Consider the following 21,161-nt stretch of genomic DNA (forward strand, 5'->3'; position numbering starts at 1 on the left):
CAGATGTACAGCTTGGTTTTCAGGTGGGTCCCCAAAAAACTGGGGATTGGAGGACTCTCTCTGACTTTCATACCTCCCTTTGGATCTGGGCCTGAGAAGTATCTGAACTGGTAGCAAAGTAATCTATGTATCTGTACTTTTAGGGGGTTCTTTGGTTTTTATTTTTGAAACAAGGAATCACTGTGTACTTACTTCTAGCTGGATGGAAACTTTAAATCTTACTGTATAAGCCTCTCTATTCCTGGATTTCAAGGCATCTCTCACATACACACTCATACACATACACACACATTGTTGAATATCACAAATATGTGCAATAAAATATAAGCATATTTATGCCCATTTTCTCTGTCCAAATTGCCACTAATCATGCCAACATAGACCCATGGAAATTCCTGTCCTTTATGTTGCTGTGTCTGTTTTCATATGCAGTCAGCGTTGCAGACACATGTATCTGCATTCTGATAGTTATACATAAATGAAGAGTGGGCCAGAAGAAAGCTGAGCACTGAAAGCTGCACATGAGAGATGGACAGAATAGCTGGCCCCTTATGCTTCCTGTTAGATGGGAAGTAAAATGCATTGTTCAGGCGTGATGCTTGGGCCTCTAGTTGACATTCACCAGCTTCCAGGTTTCAATTGTCCTTTTCCATCCCTTTTGATTAATTTTGATAGAAAGTCTATTTTATTAGCTATTAGAATGGCTACTCCACTTTTTGCAGGTACAGTGTATTCATTCAACTGAGAAGAATTAATTTTTTACTTCATGTTTATTGTACCTCGGTAACTAAACCACTTTAAACTGATTGGCTGAGATATAGGTAGGGGAACTCTTGAGAGGGGGATTCCAGTTTTCTGAGAGTAAGGGGCATATCAGAATGTTGCAGTCCTAACTCCTTTTTTATTGTTTATTATTATTAGTTACATTTTATTAACTCTAGCTGTATCCCGTTCCCTTATTCCCTCCCAACCCCACCCTCCCTCCCTCAGCTTCTTCCTGCCCCTTTCCAAGTCCACGGATTGGGGAGGACCTCCTCCCCTTTGGTCTGGCAGTCTTAAGAGAATGCATATTTATCTTTAATTCAAGCAGAACATGCATTTATCATCTATTGATTTATTCTAAGCAGCAAGTATCGAATCATTTAATTGTATCCTAGTTTAGGTACATAGGGACCTGTGAATGTGAACTTAATTTCACCTTATGATCAACATGGAGACATGGAAGCAAAATGGCTTCCAATATGCTAAAAGCAACAGCATGTGTTAACAGTGGAGCTACAGTTACGCCGCGAAATAAGGCAGGTCTCAACAAAGTGGCTATAATTATGTAAAAAGCTTAAGTTGATTACAACAGGCCCCAGGTGAACCAGAATGTTCCAAGGGTCCCTGAAGGCTTCCTTAGGAAGTGAAGCAGAGCCATGGGCCTGACAATGGAGGTTAGGCAACAGAGAAAAACTCACCTCTGCTGCTAAGCCCCAGGGGAACCAGGCAGGAAAGGAATTGGTGGGGAGGGGTGTAAGCATGATGTTCCTGAAGGCATAGGACTTCTGGCGAAGGCTAGAGATTCGGGTCAGGGACAACGCGCACCTCAGCCACCTCCGCTGGCTATTCCCCAGGTGGAGCCTGCAGGCAGGGACGGGTAGGAGGACTAGGGATGGGTGTTGTCTAACCTGGTGGTTTTTTGGGTCCCACAGGCCTAGATGTTCCTGGGTCCTGCAGGCCTTCTCAGGAAGGGAAGCAGAACTGTGGGCCTGACAATGTAGCTCGGGGGATAGTGTGCCTTATTAGTATCACTTAGAACCCTGTTTGCTAATGAGAGACAGGAAGAGAGTGAGTAAGGAAGTGAGGGAAGGTGTAGAGAGAGGGGAAAGTATAATCAGACGTCCGGAGCTGTGACTCAGCGGCCTGCTTTGATATTTAAATCTCGGAGGAGAGATGGTTTTTAGGAGGCCTTTTACTAATGGCAGAAGAGAACTTGCAAGTCCATCTCCTTTTGTTTGTGACAAAAGGTGGGATAGCTTGTGAGGGTTACACCTCTTCCTCAGGCTCCTTGTGCAAATTAATCTATTGTTCTGAGATGTTTTACTGGCTAAAGTAACTCCTCAAAGAATAAAGTGGTCAGAAGGCTGGAGGCAGAGGAGGAGGCAGAGTCTTGAGACTGGCTGCTGGCACTGCTTGCTGCATCAGTCTGCCTTTTGCAAAAGCTGTCGAGTCTGGACCTTTAAAAAGTTTCCTGTGTGCTGTGTGTTTATTTTATTAATTTTAATCCTCTCACCCAACTCAAGAACCGTTCGCCTCTGCCCGGCTGACTCCAGCAATCAGGATATATTATGTGAGAAAAAAAAAATCCATTTTCACTAGAAGAAAAAAAAAAAAAAGAAAAGAAAAACAGTTGTCAAATTCAGATTGAGGTTGGACCTAGGTGAGAACTATTTTCTAAGACTCAATCAGCACAAATTGCCTCAGGCATTTTTTTTTCAAAGGTCTATTGTCTTCACCTCCTTGTAAACTATCGGTGCTGTCTGTTTAGTCATTCCGTTGGAAGTGCCTTGTTATCATTGAAGTTTTGAATTGGGTTGAATTTAATTTCACATGCTTAATTCCTGTTCACATATCATTTCTAGTAAAATGTCTTCTCTGAAACTGTTGTCCATTTCAAATTATTGTCTTTTCATAGAATTTTTAAATTTTCATAGAATTTTATAGATAACAGGCACATTTTAGTTAACAGCAATGTGACTGGAAATGCTTTCTCCACATCTGTGGTGTGTCTTTTCATTCTTTGAACAGTGAGTATCTTTGGAAGAGCAAAATATTTTAATTTGAGTCAAACAATGCTCTTGATGTCACATTATTAGATTCAAGAATAAATTTATATTTTCTTCAAGATTATTAAGGCTTAAACCTTAATATAATTCTATAATCAAATATGCACTAATCTTTTTTTTTGTGTGTGGGCATGTAAGTCAAACTGTTTTTTTTTTTGTTTGTTTGTTTTTGTCAAACTGTTTTTAAGCAATGGAAATCCTTTCCTTTCAGTTCTTAAATTTGTGTGTGCATAAATGTATGTCTGTGTGTGTCTGTTTGACTGACTATGTGAGTGTATGTTTGTGTGAGTATGTGTGTATCTGTGTGTGTTTGTGTTAGTGTTTACCTGTGATTGTGTATATATCTGTTTATGTGCATGCTCAGACACATGCATCTGTGTACCCTACACAACCCCTGAGTAGTTCAAATGATAACTGTGAAAGTTTTCTCCTTTTACCACGTATGCCCCATGCATCCACTTACATCATTATCTTCCTGTCAGCTTTTCTTTTGCTGTGAGCTCTTTTGCTGGCCCAAGTTAACTGGTTTTTGTTGGAATTAAAAGCGTGTGCCCCATACCATAAAAGAAGTAAGACAGGTCCACAAACAAGGTAAATTCACACATGGCCTACCTGCATGTCTCTTACCCTGATACTGGTTGAAAATGCAGTCACTAATAGTTCTTTTATTCCAGTCTCTTTACACAATTGTTCAAGCATAGCCCACAGGTGTCTACCTCACAAAGGAGGAAATACTATGGGCAGAATCATAAGAGTTTGCCAGCTTGTTCTTAAGCACAGAAAATGTTTGACCATAGAATGTAGAACTTCTGAGTCAAGCACTTTGGGTCCTGCCATGATGCCACATAGTCAATAGCTGGGTTCCCTGGAGCTTCAATGTAAACTTTGTATGTAGGTCTCAATTTTTTCTCTTTTTGGTACTGCAGATAGAGCTACAATATGTTATTCTGGCAGGGAGATCTCTGTGAATTCGAGGTCAGCCTGGTCAACAAAGTAAGTACAGGACGCCAAGGTTACAGAGAGAAACTCTCTCAAAAAAACAAAAAACAAACCAAACCAACCAACGAACCAAACAAACAAACAAACAAAAACCTCACCACCACCATGAACAAAAACAAAATAAAACAAAACAACAAAAACCAAACCAAAACAGAACAAAAAACTCACTTCTCCTATAAGTTGATCCTTATTGGGTATTTGATCACAGCCATGAAAAAAAATTAACAGTATAGTGGTTGGAAGCAAGAATATGAGCAGAAATAAAAGTTAAAACAACACTATATTTTGATGAACCTTGGCTGGTGTCCATTGTGTCTGACATCACAAGGAGTCCTTGTGAGGTATTATATATACCAGCTGGTGAGAGGCACTCGTCATCTTGATCATTTTATCCTCTACAACTTATTTTGTGACTGTCTCCTAGAAAGAACTATGTAGAGGAGAAAGCCTGGAGAAAGGAGATAAAGGGACTTATTAAAAAATTAGATGGAGTGGGGAAAGGTGAAATGAGAGATATTGATGAAGGGTGTGACAGGAGAGGAGGGTAGCTCCATCATTCCATGGAGTCTTCTCCCGCACCTGTCTTACAGAACCTTCGGCTCAGCTGTATCTGTTCTCATAGCCACCTACATCCAGACCTCACATGCTGTCTTCCAGATCATGACCTAAGAATCTTATGTCATGTTCCTGCCTCATGCAGGGATTCATGCAAGGCTAGCAGCCATGTGACTACTTTGTATCCAGTGCCCACCAACCATTCAGGCTGAGGAGGAAACCTTGATCATCATGAAGTTGTAGATGTCTGCCACTGGTACAGAGTGGAGTGCTAGAGAATGTGATTTCTGAACTGTTTTCCACGACACATTCCCAGTAAAGACAGCATCTCACTTAGTTGACATGGCAACCAAACTCCACAGGGAATCCAGGGCACTAATCTTTGTGAATTATGCACCTGAAGGTAAGACTGAGTAGACTAAGTATCTGCCTGTGGTAGAAGATGTGTTTCAGAAGCCTGGCCATGATAACATGGAGAAAAGGAACACTTGAGGTGGCTTATGCCAGCATTCCCTACTCAGACAGAATATGTGAGCAATTGGAAACTGAGGAACTGCAGAAGTGTGGCAAGGGAGGAACTATCTGCTTCTTTGTACTTGTCAGCAAGCTTCCATTCTGACCATCTGTGCCTGGGCTTTTTATCAAACACTTGGGCATGTTGACAGCATTGACCAAATCTTCCCAGCAGTACCATAGAAAGTCTGTGCTCTCACTTGGTTTCTAAAATCCTGATCATCTGGTGAGTCCCATTTAGACAAAGCAAGAAGGAGCTTTCTTTTTTTTTTTTTTTTCAATGCAGTTTATTCAGGAACCTTGAACAATCATCGGACCCTGGGGAAAGCCAGCCCACAGCTTAAATAGCCTCTGGGTAGCCAACCCCAGCGTGCCACATGGGCAATGCAGATAGGTCCACATACACGGAAGCAAGCCAGATCTCAGTCTTAGCCAAATATGGAGTTGTTTGTGATAGAGAGCACTCACCATCGGGAAGGTGGAAGGCAGAAACCAGCTCCATTTTTAAGGCGCGGCAGTACACAGCTCTCTACAGTTCCCCCTTTTTGTTTTAGACGCATCAGGCAAGAGTAGAGGTCTGATCTCTGATATTAGAAATAAATTGGGACTTTGTACCGATGTTCATTTAGGTGTCATCCACCCAAAGAGCATCAGACCCGTCCGATACCTTTTTCTCAGAGGCGGGACCTGGGGCATCAACCCACATGCAATCAGACATAAGAAGGAGCTTTCTTAAGGGCTGATAGCAATTTTGGGTTCTGGGGTATCAACAAGGGCCAGCCTTTGTTTCTGTTACACGTCGGTGAAGCCAGGGCTATTGAAGGAATAGGGGCTTCTGTTGCATTCTAGAAATAAAATAGGGAAATTTCCTGTAACCGCCATTTATCTATCTAACTATCTATCTATCTATCTATCTATCTATCTATCTATCTATCTCTATGTACCTATTTATCTATATTTTGCAGTCAAAATATGCAGATTTATTTGTTTTTCTTTTGCTTTTATTTATTTATTTAATTTTAGTTACAGTTTATTAACTGTATCTCAGCTGTATCCTGCTCCCTCATTCCCTCCCAACCACACCCTCCCTCCCTCACCTTCTCTCTGCCCCTTTCCAAGTCCACTGATAGGGGAGGACCTTCTCCCCTTTCATCTGATCCTGGTTTATCAGGTATCTTCAGGACTGGCTGCAAAGTCCTCCTCTGTGGCCTAGTAAGGCTGTTCCTCCCTCGGCAGGGGATGTCAAAAAGCCTGCCATTGAGTTCATGTCAGAAATAGTCCCTGTTCCCCTTACTAGTGTACCCACTTGGATACTGAGCTACCATGGGCTACATCCCAGCAGAGATTCTAGGTTATATCCATACATGGTCCTTGGTTGGAGAAACAGTCTGATAAAAGACCCCTGTGCCCAGGTATATTTGGTTCTTACGGAGCTGCTGTCCTCTTCAGATCATATTAACTTCCCTTTCTTTCTTATGATTCCCTGCATTCTGCCAAAGGTTTGGTTATGAGTCTTAGTATCTGCTATGATACACTGCTAGGTAGAGTCTTTCAGAGGCCCTCTGTGGTACACTTCTGTCCTGTTGCTTGTTTTCTCCTACATCCAATGTCAATCCCATTTGTCTTTTTAAGTGAGAATTGATCATCTTACCCCGGTCCTCTTTCTTGTTTATCTTCTTTAGGTGTATAGATTTCAGTATGTTTATCCTATCTTATAGGTCTATAAAAGTGTGTATATAACATGTGTGTCTTTCTGCTTTTGGGATACCTCACTCAGGATGTTCTTTTAAAGGTCCCACCATTTGCCTGCAAATTTCATGATTTCCTTGGTTTTAATTGCTGAGTAGTGTAAAAGTACCACATTGTGTAAAAGTACCACAATTTCTGTATCCATTCCTCAACTGAGGGACATCTGGGTTGTTTCCAGGTTCTCCCTATTACTGATAAAGCTACTACAAACATGGTTGAGCAAATGTCCTTGTCGTGTACTTGAGACCAGAATGTCCAAAACGATCCTTTACAACAACAGATTGTCTGGAGGCATCTCCATCCTTGATCTCAAGCTGTACTACAGAGCAACAGTAATAAAAACTGCATGGTATTGGCATAGAAACAGAATAGTGGATAAGTGGAACCAAATAGAAAACCCAGAAATAAACCCACACACCTATGGATACTTGATTTTTGACAAAGAAGCCAAAACCATTCAATGGAAAAAAGACAGCATCTTCAACAAATGGTGCTGGTCCAACTGGATGTCTACATGCAGAAGAATGAAAATAGATCCATATTAATCGCCCTGCACAAAACTAAAGTCCAAGTGGATCAAAGACGTCAACATAAAACCAGACCAAATAAATCGGTTAAAGGAAAAGTGTGGAAGAGCCTAGAACTTATTGGCACAGGAGACAACATCCTGAACAGAACACCATCAGCACAGGCTCTAAGAGCAACAATCAATAAATGGAAACTCATGAAACTGAAAAGCTTCTGTAAAGCAAAAGCTTCTGTTGTCAGAACAAAAGGACAGCCTACAAACTGGGAAAGGATCTTCACCAACCCTATATCTGAGAGAGGGCTGATATCCAATATATATAAAGAACTAAATAAATTAAAAAGCAACAAATAAGTAACCCAATTAAAAATTGGGAACAGAGCTAAACAGAGAATTCTCAGTAGAGGAATACAGAATGGCAGAGAAACACTTAAAGAAATGCTCAATGTCCTTAGCCATCAGAGAGATGCAAATCAAAACGACCCTGAGATTTAACCCAACACCCATCAGAATGACTAAGATCAAATACTCAAGTGACAACACATGCTGGAGAGGTTTTGGAGAAAGGGGAACCCCCCTCCATTGCTGGTGGGAATGTAAACTTGTACAACCACTCCTGAATTCAATCTGGCGCTTTCTCAGACAATTAGGAATACTGCTTCTTCAAGATCCAGTTATAGCACTCCAAGGCATGTATCCAAAAGATGCTCAAGTACACAATAAGTACATTTATTTATCTATCTATCTATCTATCTATCTATCTATCTATCTATCTATCTATCTATCTATAGGCTGGATCTCATGGTATAATCCTCTGTGTCCTGGACTCTCTTTGTGAAATTGTATCTTTCTAAATTTCACATTGCATGTGTACACTGCCATGCCTAGGTTCAAGTAGTTTATAGCATCACTTGTGAACTTGTCTATAACTTATCTTTTAAACTTTCAATGTAGAATTGAGCTGAAGGCACTTCTATTCAGAGTGGACTAAAAACAGGGAGCAAACCTCAAATTTAACTTTCAGAATTGAAGTCTATGTTCACACATGAATAGATTCTTGGAATTGAGACTTCTATCATGAACGTCTTTTGAGAAGCCAAAGGGATAGGGGATGTGTGTCCTAGCTGTGTCCAAGGCACAGAGCTTGATTCTCTAACCCTGATTTTCTAGGATTTCTCACCTGCAGTCCAGGCACAAGTCACATGACTTGAACCTGACCACTCAGGAGATTTTAGATTGGCTATCTAGTCTGAATTCTGAATTGACTGAATTCTTTCCAAAGGAGCCATCAGACTACAGATGAGGCCTCAAGGTGGGTCACTGAGACAGGTGGTGCATGTCTTGTTATGTTGAAGGCACAGCTTTCATTTCAAGGTCACCAGTGCCAGAGGCAGTGATGAGGCCATGAATTTCAGATTGGAGCTTCCTGTTCTACTCATCCAATTCCTAGATGCAATCAGCTCCTGAGTTTTATGACTAGTCTTGTTTTTCACTGGCCTCACAGTGCTTTCTTTCCTTGTCAAAACCACTTTGGCTTATGAGTTAGACAGCTGAAACTCATTTATTCTGGCTGACAAATTGGGGAAGGGTTACAAGAATCTGGAGCGTGAACCACCTAAGACCCTGTGTAGCACACTGTGGACTCTCTTTGATTGTAGAGATGGTCAGTCTCCAGAACATTGTGGAATTTCTCAAGGCAAACATTGACCTATTCTATGTCCTTAGCAGTCTGTCTTTTATGATTTCACTTCTATAAACCTCAAGATTTGCATATGAGAAAAAACAAGCAATGTTTTTCTTTGGGGTCTGACTATTCTCACTTAACAGTCATTTTGAGTTATATCTGTTTTCTGTAAAATGTCAAAATTTCATATTTGAGGCTTAGTATATATTTTGTCTTGTAACCTTTATATAAGATTTATTAAATATTTTTGTATTTGAAACAATCATATGTCTCTTAAAACTTAAACATTAAATCTTTTCTATGGAGGGGTATGCCAACTGACAAATCTGTTATCAAAGCACCAGTTCGAGAAATCTTCATGTCTATGTAAAATGAAATAGTTGATCTGGAGATGGACAGCATAGGATGAGAATGAGAGGTTACAGAGGAAACTGGAAAGAGTTGGCTAAAGGAGAAATTCAAAGAAGATAGAAGAGAAATAAGGGATGAGTCCTGGGGAGAAGGATGCACTGTAGAGTAATAATAGTCAAGACTAAGTGCTATATGTTTCAAATTCCCTTATTGCACTGGTTCTCAACATTTCAGTCACAATCCCTCTGATGATCAAGCAGTTCTTTCATAGATATTACCTAAAATCATCCACATATCAGATATTTATATTATGCTTCATAACTGTAGCAAAAACTACAGTTATTGAATAACAACAAAAGGATTTTCATGGTTTTTGGTCACCACAACATGAAGAAATTTATTAAAGGGTCACAACATTAGGAAGGTTGAGAACCACTGTTTTAGCATGTCCTTTTCACATGCCTTTTCTTTTAGGTGATGAGCTCTATACATTATGAGACAAAGAATGGAGATTTGCCTGGTATGAACTATTACAGCAGAATGAGGAGCCCTTCAGAAAAATCTTATAGTAGTGTGCCCATTTACCCAGCATAGAGGCCTCTGTTCATCACAAGAAGAGATGAGAAGAGATAGTTTTCTCCATGGGAAACTACAGTTAACAAGAAAACATGGAGCCAGGCTGACCTTCCATGGCATTCTTGTCATAGGGGCCTTGGGCCATTACCATGTCCAAGCTGTCCATGAATGTGCAAACCCTGCAGGACAGTCTGTAGGGAAAGACCACAGCTATACTCATTAATTTGTCTTTCTGCTGTAGTAAATAAAAATGAGTGTGGGCTATTTAATGTTTATTATCAGCCTTAAGATTTTCACGGTGGTATTACTTAGTCCCCTATCACAAATAATAAGACACAGAAACCTGTTAGATGTATAATTGTCTTATTTACCTTGGGCCAGGCAGATATTTTACTTAGACTGTTTCAATATCCTCACTGTACATCCCCCATCCAATGCCATCCACATTATTCATCCTCATCTGGCCTACCTTCCATTCATAATCTCAATACACTTGTTTATAGTTTTCATCTTTCCTCTCAGCCCATGTGGTCCACACTAACCCATTGTGGAGAACTCCTTCCTCCTCTTTTCATGTCTGTCTGTCTCTCATGATTCTCCTGAACCTGAAGCCCTGGATCCTTAGCCACTCCTACCCCATTTTGCCCTGCCCAGGTATAGGCCTCTTAATCAACCAATGAGGTATGTCTTAGGAAGGTTTACAAAACAAGGATAAATGTAACCGGGTCTTGAAGGTCAGTAACATGCATCAGATCAACCTCCAACATCTTTTCCTTCAGGTTTCTGGCTCCTAAAACAGAGAAATTCTATCCCCTCCTTTCTCTGTCTCCCCTCCCTGCTGTTCCATTTGCAGCCTACCCTTTATTCCTGTGTTGCTCCCACCACAATATACATAGTCCCCCTAAATGCTGGTCCAGTTTATCTGTAAAGTTTATCTGTAAAGGGTTTCTCTGTAAAGAGGCTTTTTTTTTGTGGAGAATTTTATAAGAATCATATCTGTCTCCTTACAGAGAAACACCATAAAACTACAGGGAAATGAGCATCATTTTAGATGGAATGCTGTTATGGTGCTCCAGTTTGGAACATGAACAGGGCTTACCTAACTTAGAGCACAGTGTCCACATGTGAGTTCAACCATTTTGGAACTGTTTTGTACCCAGGTACCACATTAGGAGTCAGGCCAAAACAGATCCTTACTGACCACAGAGATAGAGCTTTCATCCATGGCTGTCTGCTTGGTTGTCCTGCTGGGCAAATTGTCTTCAGTAATTTTGTGTTACTTGCCAAGCAGATTGCTGCTCCATGCAGTGAAGTATGGCAACTCAGAACAGGCTGAATGCCAGGGCTCATATGTGTCACTCATGAGGCTGAAGATATCACTAACATCACTATGTACCAGTATGTGCTAGAAGACAAGTTTTTGAAATTTGGTCTGATCTGGACACTGGCCTACTCTTCAGGAAGAGGCTGTTGAGAGAGAGAGAGAGAGAGAGAGAGAGAGAGAGAGAGAGAGAGAGAGAGAGAATAGCAGTAGAGGTGTGATTTTAGAGAAATCTTGGCATAATTTGGTTTGGTAGCACATCTTTTCTCTCTGATTCTTTGTCTAAAACCATTGAAGATGAGCAGTTTGAATCAAAGACAGTGAAAATCTTCTCACACATGTATATCCTGACATTTATTCTGTCTCTGTCCAGTTACATAATTTGTATTTGGGTTTCAGAGCCATGAATATGAGCATTCACACAAAATAGCAAGGGAATGCAGGCCAGAGACACTGAAACACTTGTTCCTGGGCCCGTAGTTGGTCTGTTTGTCAGTGAGTGACCACTGAGGCAGGCTTCAGTCCTGATGCGCTTTGCTGAAATGAGGGCCTGGGCAAGGGACACTTGAGCACTGTGGCCACATTAGGGAATCCCAGGAGATCCCAAGTCAACACATGTTGACTTCTGGCTCCAGCCATGGGTGATTGGCTTTAGGAATGTGAATCTCACAATGCAGAGTTGACACCCAAGAGGCCAGAGGAGTATACTGTGGACTTTTCATATTTCTGCCACTGGAGGGACCATGTTGCTGCTCTGAGCCTGTTACCTGGGAGAAGAGAAGTCAACTTATGGTCTAGCTCACAGACTCAGCACCCTCCTTGCCTGCCTGATAGAGACACCAGGACAGGTGTGGTCGATACCAGCTATTTGTACCAGGACCTGCACACACCCTATCTCAAAGTTTTACAGTAATAGTTTTCTCCAAGAAGAGAAAACTGAGTACTAGAGATGCTCAGTAGCTTGCTCTTTTGACGGAGCATGATTGGTTGAGAGAATATTTAAATCCCAGCCCAATTCTTTTACCCAGATATGATGACCATTGTGGTAAAGGACTGGGTCCTTTATAGTCTCAGTGGTCAACTCCAGAACTCATTGTCCATCCTTTCTGTCCTCAGTTCTGCAGGTTCTTTCGGTCATGTTCTGTGATAGAAGCTCATTTCCCTGTATATGCATCATGTTTTTTTGTTTGTTTGTTTGTTTGTTTTTGTTTTTTATTCAGGATGGACAAGCAACAGGGAGAAATCCCCAAATGTAACCTTCAGAGTAGAAGTGTATGTTCCCAAGTCTACAAATATCTGCAGGTAAATAGTACTATCATGAATTCTACTATACACGAAACCCAGTGGAAGCAAGATACAAAACAGGAAAAGGCCAATTTTCTAATCCTGTTTTCACAGGATACCCCAATTGCACTACAGGCATAATGTCACATGACTTCAACCTGAATTTCCACATTGGTTAACCAGCCTGATTGATTGAGTTGTTTTCATTTGATCAATCAGTTCACAGATAAAGACTCAAGGTTGGTCACTGGAACCATTAGCTTCTTGTGATGTTCACTTCAAGGACACCTGTTGGAGATACCCTGCTGGTTGAGGTTGCATTTCTCACCTGGTCTGGATGGCCACTGTGAGCTTGGGTGTTAAAAGCAGGACTCCCTCCCCTCGGCTGGGTTCCCTGCTGTTTGCCTGACTTCATCTGGAGAGCATATTTAGACACAGATTCCCCTAATCACATTTGATATATGGCCTCTGACACAGCTTCCTGCTAGCTCTCCTCTCCCAGCTATATGTTAATTAGATACTGAGTTTCTATTCTTATGATTGGGGTGTGCTATATAATGCAAATCAAGATTCCTTGACGTGTCTAGTTCCAACCAATTATGTACACCTATTCATGGAGCCCCTCACCCACTCCCCAAGGGCTATATAATCTTCATTCTCTGGAATTAAAATTGAATTAGCCATCAGCTGTTCCAAAGGTGTGTGATCCCTGTCAGGTTCTCACTGACCATTCCTGGCATGATTCTCATCTAGTGCCCCTCCTGACTTTGTGGGCTAGTGGGAGACAGCTCCCAGCCAGGAAGGGAACCAACAGTCATCAGTGACAGAGGCAGTGCCAACAAGTAGGACATGAAGTCACAAATTCTAGCAAGGAACATCCTGATCTACTCTTCCAAAACACAGATATAGCCATTTCTGCCACTGTTTTTTATGACTAGTCTTGTTTTTGTGGGTCCCATAGTACGTTCTTTACTTGTCAAAACCATGTTGGATTTGTATTTAGACCATCTGACCTTGTTTTTGCTGGCTGGTTAACAGAAAACCCTGGATTGCAAGAGTCTGGATTATGAACTACCTAGGGGTCTGAGCATCATTATCTAGACTATGTGTAGTGGTTGAGGCAGCCAAGGCCCTGTCACAAATACTGTATATCATCCTAGGGATACCTCTGCCCTATTCCATGCCCTTGGTGGCCTCTCTTTTATGTTCTTGCTCTTACAAACCTTCAGATTGTGCATATGTGAGAACATAAATTACATTTGTCTTTTGAGACTGGCATGTCACACATAACACAGTCATCTTGAGTTGTACCTGTTATCTGAAATATGACAATTTCATTAGAGGCCTATATCTTCTTCATACATATTTTTATTAATTTTTGTATTTGCAGCTTTCATCTGTCCTTTGTGCTTGGCACATTAAATATTTCCCATGAATGAGTATGCAAATTTACAAATCTAATTTCAAAACACCAGTTCCACAGAGTTGCCCATTGATATAAAGTGAAATAATTGACCTAGAGATTGACAGCAGAAGAGTAGAACCAGATGCTACAGAGAGAGCAGGAAACATTTGGCAAAAAGAGGAATTCAGAGAAGATGTAAGAGACAGAGCAGAGGAATCACGGGAGAAGGATGCACAGTAGCATAACAGTGCTGTATATTTCAAGTTCTTATAGAAGAGCAGTCCTCAACCTGTGGATCATGAGCCCTTTGGGGTCAATATCCATTTTACAGTAGTTTCATAAGACCATCTGCATATCAGATATTTACATTGTGATACATAACAGTAGCAAGTTGACCATCAATATGCAGACCTTGTGGACAAGTCTGTAGTGTACTCATCTGTATTTCTCTTAAGGTTTGTGGTTCTAGTGAAATGTTTCCCCACATGAGGATGGGGGAGTTAAATACCCTCCCTTAACTGATGTCTTGTGTTTGCAGCCTGCCTTTATCCTTGTGTCCTTCCCATTCCAGAAGACACAGTCCATTGAATGCTGGTCCAGTCTACCTGTGTGTGAAGGGGCTTCACTGTTGGGAGTTTTATCAGAACCACATCTGTTTCTTAACAGGAAAGTGCCATCAAGCTAGAGGGAAATGGTGGTATCACATCGGATGAATTCTGGGATATTTTTTGACTTTGGAAGGCGAGTAGGGCTTACCTAGCTTAGTACACATTGACCACATGTAGACTCAGCAGACACAGAATTACTTTATACTCACTTTCAACATTAGAGGACAGGCCTAGATAGAGCAGTGATGATCATAGAATTAGAGCTTCATTCATGGCTGACTGCTTGGTTGTCCTGCTGAGCAAATTGTCTTCAGTGCTGTCATGGGCTCTTGCCAGGCAGATCGATGCTCCCTGCAGTGAAGTGTCACCACTCAGAAGGGGCTAAAAGGCAAACCTCATCTGCAGTCTTCACATTGCTGAAGGTATCACTGAGACCAGCCTGTGGTGGAGAACATGTTTTAGATTCTGGTCTAAATTTGAACTGGCCTACATTAGTTAAAAAAAAACTAAGGCTGCTCTGGCAGGCTTTCTTCAGTCCCAAGAGAAATGTTTACTGAGCTTATGTTATAAAGGACCAAAAGCAAAAATAAATAGATGATGGATAGATAGATAGATAGATAGATAGATAGATAGATAGATAGATAGATAGATAGATAGAGGCATGGCTTCTGAGAGAGCTTGAGATAACTTGGTTGTAGGTATTATGTTTCTCCTTTCTTATCCTCTGTCATAAAACCATTGTGGAGGAACAGTTTAAATCAAAGACAATGAACAGCTCACACATCTATGTTCTGACTTTCATTCTATCAGTGGCCAGTTACTTTGTATTGGGTTCCAGAGCAGTGAACAGAGAGTTCACACAAGCAATTAGAGGAAGCCAGCCCAGAGACACAAAGCCACTTGTTCCTGAGTCCATACCTGGTCTGCTAGTCAGTGAGTGACCACTAAGACAGGCTTCAATTCTGGTGCACTTTGCTGAAATCAGGGCCTGGAAAAAAAGACTTGGATATTGTGGCCATATCAGGGAATCCCAGGAGAGACAGTCAAGTGGATATTGGCTTCAACCATGGGTGATTTTTGGAGGGCCCTCCTGCTGGAGGTTGCAGCCTCCATGACCAATTAGCTCTCTCAGTTCAGCGGAAGATGGAAGACTCCTTTCCAGTGTCCAGTCTCTCCATTTTGAATTAGACTGTGTGGCAGCTGCCAACGCTTGGGAGGAGGCCTGACTGGAGATTGTCCCAATGTCAGGGGTAGCCACAATTCATTTAATTTATCTTCTTCTTTTTTTGACACAGCATGATTGTTGGGACCCTGCTTAAACTCCAAGCCAAACCTTTGACCCAGATGTGATAGTGATAACAGCCTGGATGCCTCGTACTCTCAAAGGTTAACTCCAGAATTGTCACTGGACATCCTTTCTCTCTCAGTTCTGCAGGTTCTGTTGGACATTTTCCGTGGTAGATGTTCTTTCCACCTTCCTGTCTCATCTAGGCAAGGGTTAAGTGAGATGAGATGCAAGAAGCACAGTGCCCAGATACAGACAGGTGGGTGGGAAACTGCTTCTCCTCCTTGTTTGTAGAGCTTCTTCATGAGAAAGCAGCAGGGAAGCCAGGCCAAAGCAATCCCTGAAGACAGAGTTTCTTGAAAAGATCCTATTGAGTTCTTTCTCGGGAATGTCACATGATGGAAAAAAAAATGAATATTGTCCCTTCTTCACTGGTCTCTGAATTTCAACAAAAATAAACCTGTTATTATATGATGGTGATAGGTGTTGGGCTGGTAAGTGAGCCTTCATCCTGACCTTCATCATTGGTCTAAAATAAGCCTTCTTTTGTTGGTTTTTGCCACATCCTAAAATACGGACCCTGAAAATTCCTGACCTGAGGATGTGCAGACTCAGTATTAGGGATTGAATTAAGAGAGTGCCTTCTAACTCCACTTCTGAAAGACTAGTGTATCATTGCCTGAGTTCTAGGGGTGCTCACATGATCATCTCATTAGATGCGGAAAAAGCCTTTGACAACACCCCTTCATGATAAAAGTCTTAGAGAGATCAGGGATACAAAACCTATATCTAAACACAATAAAGACCGATAATGAATATCAAACTAAATCTCACTAAAATCAGGGACAAGACAAGGCTGTTCACTCTCTCCATATCTCTTCAGTATAGTACTAGAAGTTCTAGCTAGAGCAATAAGACAAGTTAAGGAGATTAAAGAGATACATATCAGAAAAATGTTAAAGTATAGCTATTTGCAGATGTTATGATAGTATACATAAATGGCCCCTAAAATTCTGACATAGATACATAATTAATTAAAAAAATCAGTAGCCCTCTTGTACACAAATTACAAACAGACTGAGAAAGAAATTAGGGAGACTACACCCTTCACAATAGCCACAAACAGTATAAAGTATCTATGGGTAACTCTAACTCTAACCAAGAAGGTAAAAAACTTCTATGACAAGAAGTTTAAGTCTCTGAAGAAAGAAATTGAAGAAGATACCAGAAGATGGAAAGATCTATTATGCTCATGGATTGGTAGGATTAACATAGTAAATAAAAATGGCCATCTTACCAAAGTCAATCTACAGATTTGATGTAATCCTATCAAAATGCCAACACAATTTTTCATAGACATTGAAAGAACAATTCTACACTTCATGTGGGAAAACAAAAATCTGGAATAGCTAAAACAATCTCAGGCAATAATAGATCTTCTGGGGGTATCACCATACCTGACTGCAAGCTATACTACAGGGCAATAGTAATTTTTAAAAAATGCATGGTACTGGCATAGAAACAGAATGGTTGATCATTGGAATCAAATTAAAGACCCAGAAATAAACCCACACAGCAATGCACACCTGGTTTTTGATAAAGTAGCCAAAAACATACAATGGAAAAAAGACAGCATCTTCAACAAATGGTGCTGGTCTAACTGGATGTCTATATGTATAAAATGCAAATAAATCCATATTTATCACCATGCACAAAACTCAAGTCCAAGTGGATCAAAGACCTCAACATAAAACAAGATACACTAAATCTGCTAGAGGAGAAAGTGGGGAAGAGCCTTGAACTCATTGGCACAGGAGACAACTTCCTGAAAAGAACACCAACAGCTCAGGCACTAAGATCAACAATCAATAAATGGGACCTCATGAAACTGAAAAGCGAAGGATACTATCATTAGAATGAAATGTCAGTCTACAGATTGGGAAAAGATCCTTACCAATTTTACATAGGACAAAGGGCTAATATCCAGAATGTATAAGGAACTGAAGAAATTAAACACTAACAAACCAAATAATCCAATTTAAAAATGGGATACAGAGCTAAACAGAGAATTCTCAACAGAGGAATTTTGAATGGTGGAGAAGCACTTAAAGAAATTCTCAACATTCCTAGTCATCAAAAGGACTCTGAGATTCCATCTTACACCTGTCAGAATGGCTAAGATCAAAATTCAAGTGACAACACATTCTGGCAAGAATGTGGAGAAAGGGGAACACTCCTGAATTGGAAGAGTAGTTGGAGTGCAAGCTTGTTCAAGCTTGTTCAACTACTTTGGAAATTAATCTGGCTCTTTCTCAGAAAACTTGAATAGCCATACCTCAAGACCCAGCTATATCACTTCTGGGCATATACCTGAAAGTTGCTCCACCATACATTTGCTCAACCATGCTCATGACAGCTTTATTTGTAACAGCCAGAAATTGCGAACAATCTAGATGTCCCTCATCTGAAGAATGGATAAAGAAATTGTAGTACATTTACACAATAGAATACTACTCAGCCATTAAAAACAAACAAACAAACAAACAAATCATGAAATTTGCAGGCAAACGGATGGAAGTAGAAAAGATCATCCTGAGTGATGCAACACAGACCCAGAAAAATGCACATGATATATATTCACTTATAAGTGGATTTTAGTCATATAGCAGAGGATAGACTTACTACAATGCACAGCCCCCAAGAAGATAAGCCTGATGGGCATCTTAGGCTTCATGTGGGACCAGTAGTTAGGGGAGTGGGGCATATCTTGGACATGGACTATGTCTTCTGCTTTTTGATCACTTCCCCCTGATGGGACTTCCCTACCAGGCCACAGGGGAGGAAGGCAAACTCAGTTCTCATGTGAATAGATGAGCAGGGGTGTCTGGGTAAGGAGGCACCCCTGTTCTGAGGTATTGGAGAGAGGGGATATGGAAGCAAGGGTGGGACTGGAAAGGGAGAAGGGAGGGGCTCATGACCGAGATATAAATTGAATTAATTAATAAAAAAAGAAAAATAGAAATATTACCCTGCAAGAAACTTCATTGGTGTCTTTATTTCTATGGGCCCTCCAATCAATACACATACATCTAAATATGTAATATTAGAACATTTGTCTTTCTGGCACTGGTTACATCATCATTCTTTTTTTTTTTTTTTTTAAGGGAAATTTTTTTCTTTCTTTTTTTAACTCCGGGAGGTAGTGTTACTGACTACTAAAATCAGTGTTTGCATTTGTGCTCTTCCAAAACTTGAAATACATCTTTCTCTTCCCTTTTGGCTTTAAAATTCCCTAATAAGTTCCCAGCCATCATTCTAATGGGTTTTTCTTTATATTTATATTTTACCTTTTTATTTTACAGCTTTTAATATTGTATTAAACACCTATTCTATCCTAAAAAATACCTATTTTTTAAAAATGTTTTAACTACGTCATGGGGAGTTCTTTTCTGGTCCTTCATTTCTGAAGTTACATATGTTTATATCTGGTGGTATCGCTTTCTCTAGACTGGAAATGAGAAAAAAATTACTTTATTAAAAATAATTTCATATCCCTCCCATGCGGTTTCCTTTTTTTTTTCATCTATGCCTCTACCACAAGTTTTGTTTTGTTTTTTTTATTTGTTTTTTCTTTATGGTGTCTAAGATCTCTACCCTTATTCTGTCTGTTGTTCCTTTTAAATGTGTAATTGATCTTTATAGAATGACCCAGTTCTTTTTACCTTTTCCTTCAGATTCTCTGATTTTACATGATCCATTCTATTAGGCATTTTACTATGGCTTATATTTGGCTTCATAGTTTTCTTCTGGCTATTATTCAGTTTTTTGAGTAGTTCACTCTTAATTTTCTTGTCCTTATTTTATTCATCTCTTTGTTTATTGTTTTGTTTTCTTGGAGTATACACATTTCTTCCTTGAGTTATTTGAACATACTTGCAATTATCTTTTTGGATTCCTTGTATGGAATATCTTATAGGATGTTTAAAATTTGTTTAAGATTAATTTGTTTTATTTTATGAAGATGAGTGTCTAGTTTCCAGCAGATTCCCTGAAACTGGAGTAAATATGGTTGTGAAACATGATAGGGATACTAGGAACTGAATCTTGGTTCTCTGGGAGTGCAACAAGTACATTCAACTGCTGAGCCATCTCTCTAGTTCCTACATGTTGTTCTAAATTATGGGATTAATGATTTGTGAGGAAGACAAATTGTCTTGGTTTTAATGTTTATGTTTCTGCATCAGGATTTGTGTATCTGTAATTAGTTTGTTGGTTTCGTTTTCTCATTTTCTTTTGCATATTTTATTTCTAAAATTCAAATTCAGGATTGAGATATGTATCAGTAGCTAAGATGTCTTGCTTTTGTAGAGCACCTGGGTCAGTTTCCAAGCATCCACATGGTGGCCCATAACTTCATTTTCCCAGGATCCAATGCCCTCTTCTGACTTCTGTGGGCACCAGGCATGCACCTGATGCACACAATACATTCAGAAAAAAAAAGTGTATATAAAATATAATAAATAAATCTTTCAAAAATCCTGCTCCCCTTCTCTGTCAGTGATGGCACTTGCAGTGTGCAGTGTACTTAGTCTCATGTGGAGGACAAGTTCACAGGTCCATTTATATGTGATTATTGTAAAGTAGCAGATTGGACACTAGAGGGAGACATTAACTTTTTATTTTTGATTTTCAGACACCAGCAAAGAAAAAGACATCAGACATTAAAAGATGTTTTCCACCGGAGATAAATCTAATCTGGCACACACACACACAAATCTCTTTTTGTGTAATATTCATTCCACAGGAAAAAAATTTCACAATAAATTCTTTCTCTGTACAAACTTTTGGAAGATTTTCTATTGCTGTGTACTATAGATGGGATTGTGGTGTCCATACACTGTAGTTATCTTCTGTATTCCTTAGTCACTGCCTCAAAATCATCTTTGCATGACTTTTTTTTTTCTGGGATACATAATGAAATATCTACCTGATATCATACTTACATAGGACACCAGAAACCAAAAAAAAAAAAAAGAATTCTATCTTCACCAAGTCCAGCTTGGTGAAGTAATATGTTTATCAGAGTTGCAAGTGAGACAAAGGGTGACTTGCAGGTAACTGTATCACTATGAAGTCTCATGCCAGCGTAGGGGCTAACGAAAAACTGACCAAGGACTAGTGTTGCTTACTCATGCATCATCATTTTCAGAACATCAGGGAAGGTAAGTGCCTTATTAAGATCTCACTGAGGCCTCCTGAGGATTATTGTGTCTTTATACTTCATTCAAAAGTGAATGTTACAAATGTTCTTTCATGAGAATCTTTAGAAGACAGTGCGACTTGCTCTGAATGAAGATAACAATAGTCATGTCCAACTGAAGAAACTGATGCGGGATGCCCCACCCATCTACAATATAGCTCTCACTTAAAGCTAAGGAAACTCTGCAGAAGAGGAGCAGGAACGGTTGTCACAGCCA

The 21,161-nt window shown here is 40.1% G+C and overlaps 1 long non-coding RNA gene across 1 annotated transcript in view; it reads left to right on the forward strand.

Moving 5' to 3' along the window:
- LOC132651424 (uncharacterized) overlaps nucleotides 1-20,488 on the forward strand; it is a 33,095-nt gene extending 12,607 nt beyond the window's left edge. The window contains exons 2-4 of the long non-coding RNA XR_009589096.1: nucleotides 12,323-12,404; nucleotides 15,827-15,943; nucleotides 20,378-20,488. This is a non-coding gene — a long non-coding RNA (uncharacterized LOC132651424). The remainder of the gene's footprint in view (nucleotides 1-12,322; nucleotides 12,405-15,826; nucleotides 15,944-20,377) is intronic.
- The last annotated feature ends 673 nt before the right edge of the window (nucleotides 20,489-21,161 follow it).

This window comes from Meriones unguiculatus (genome assembly GCF_030254825.1).
Source record: "Meriones unguiculatus strain TT.TT164.6M chromosome 16 unlocalized genomic scaffold, Bangor_MerUng_6.1 Chr16_unordered_Scaffold_43, whole genome shotgun sequence".
NCBI classification, from domain to species: Eukaryota; Metazoa; Chordata; class Mammalia; order Rodentia; family Muridae; genus Meriones; species Meriones unguiculatus.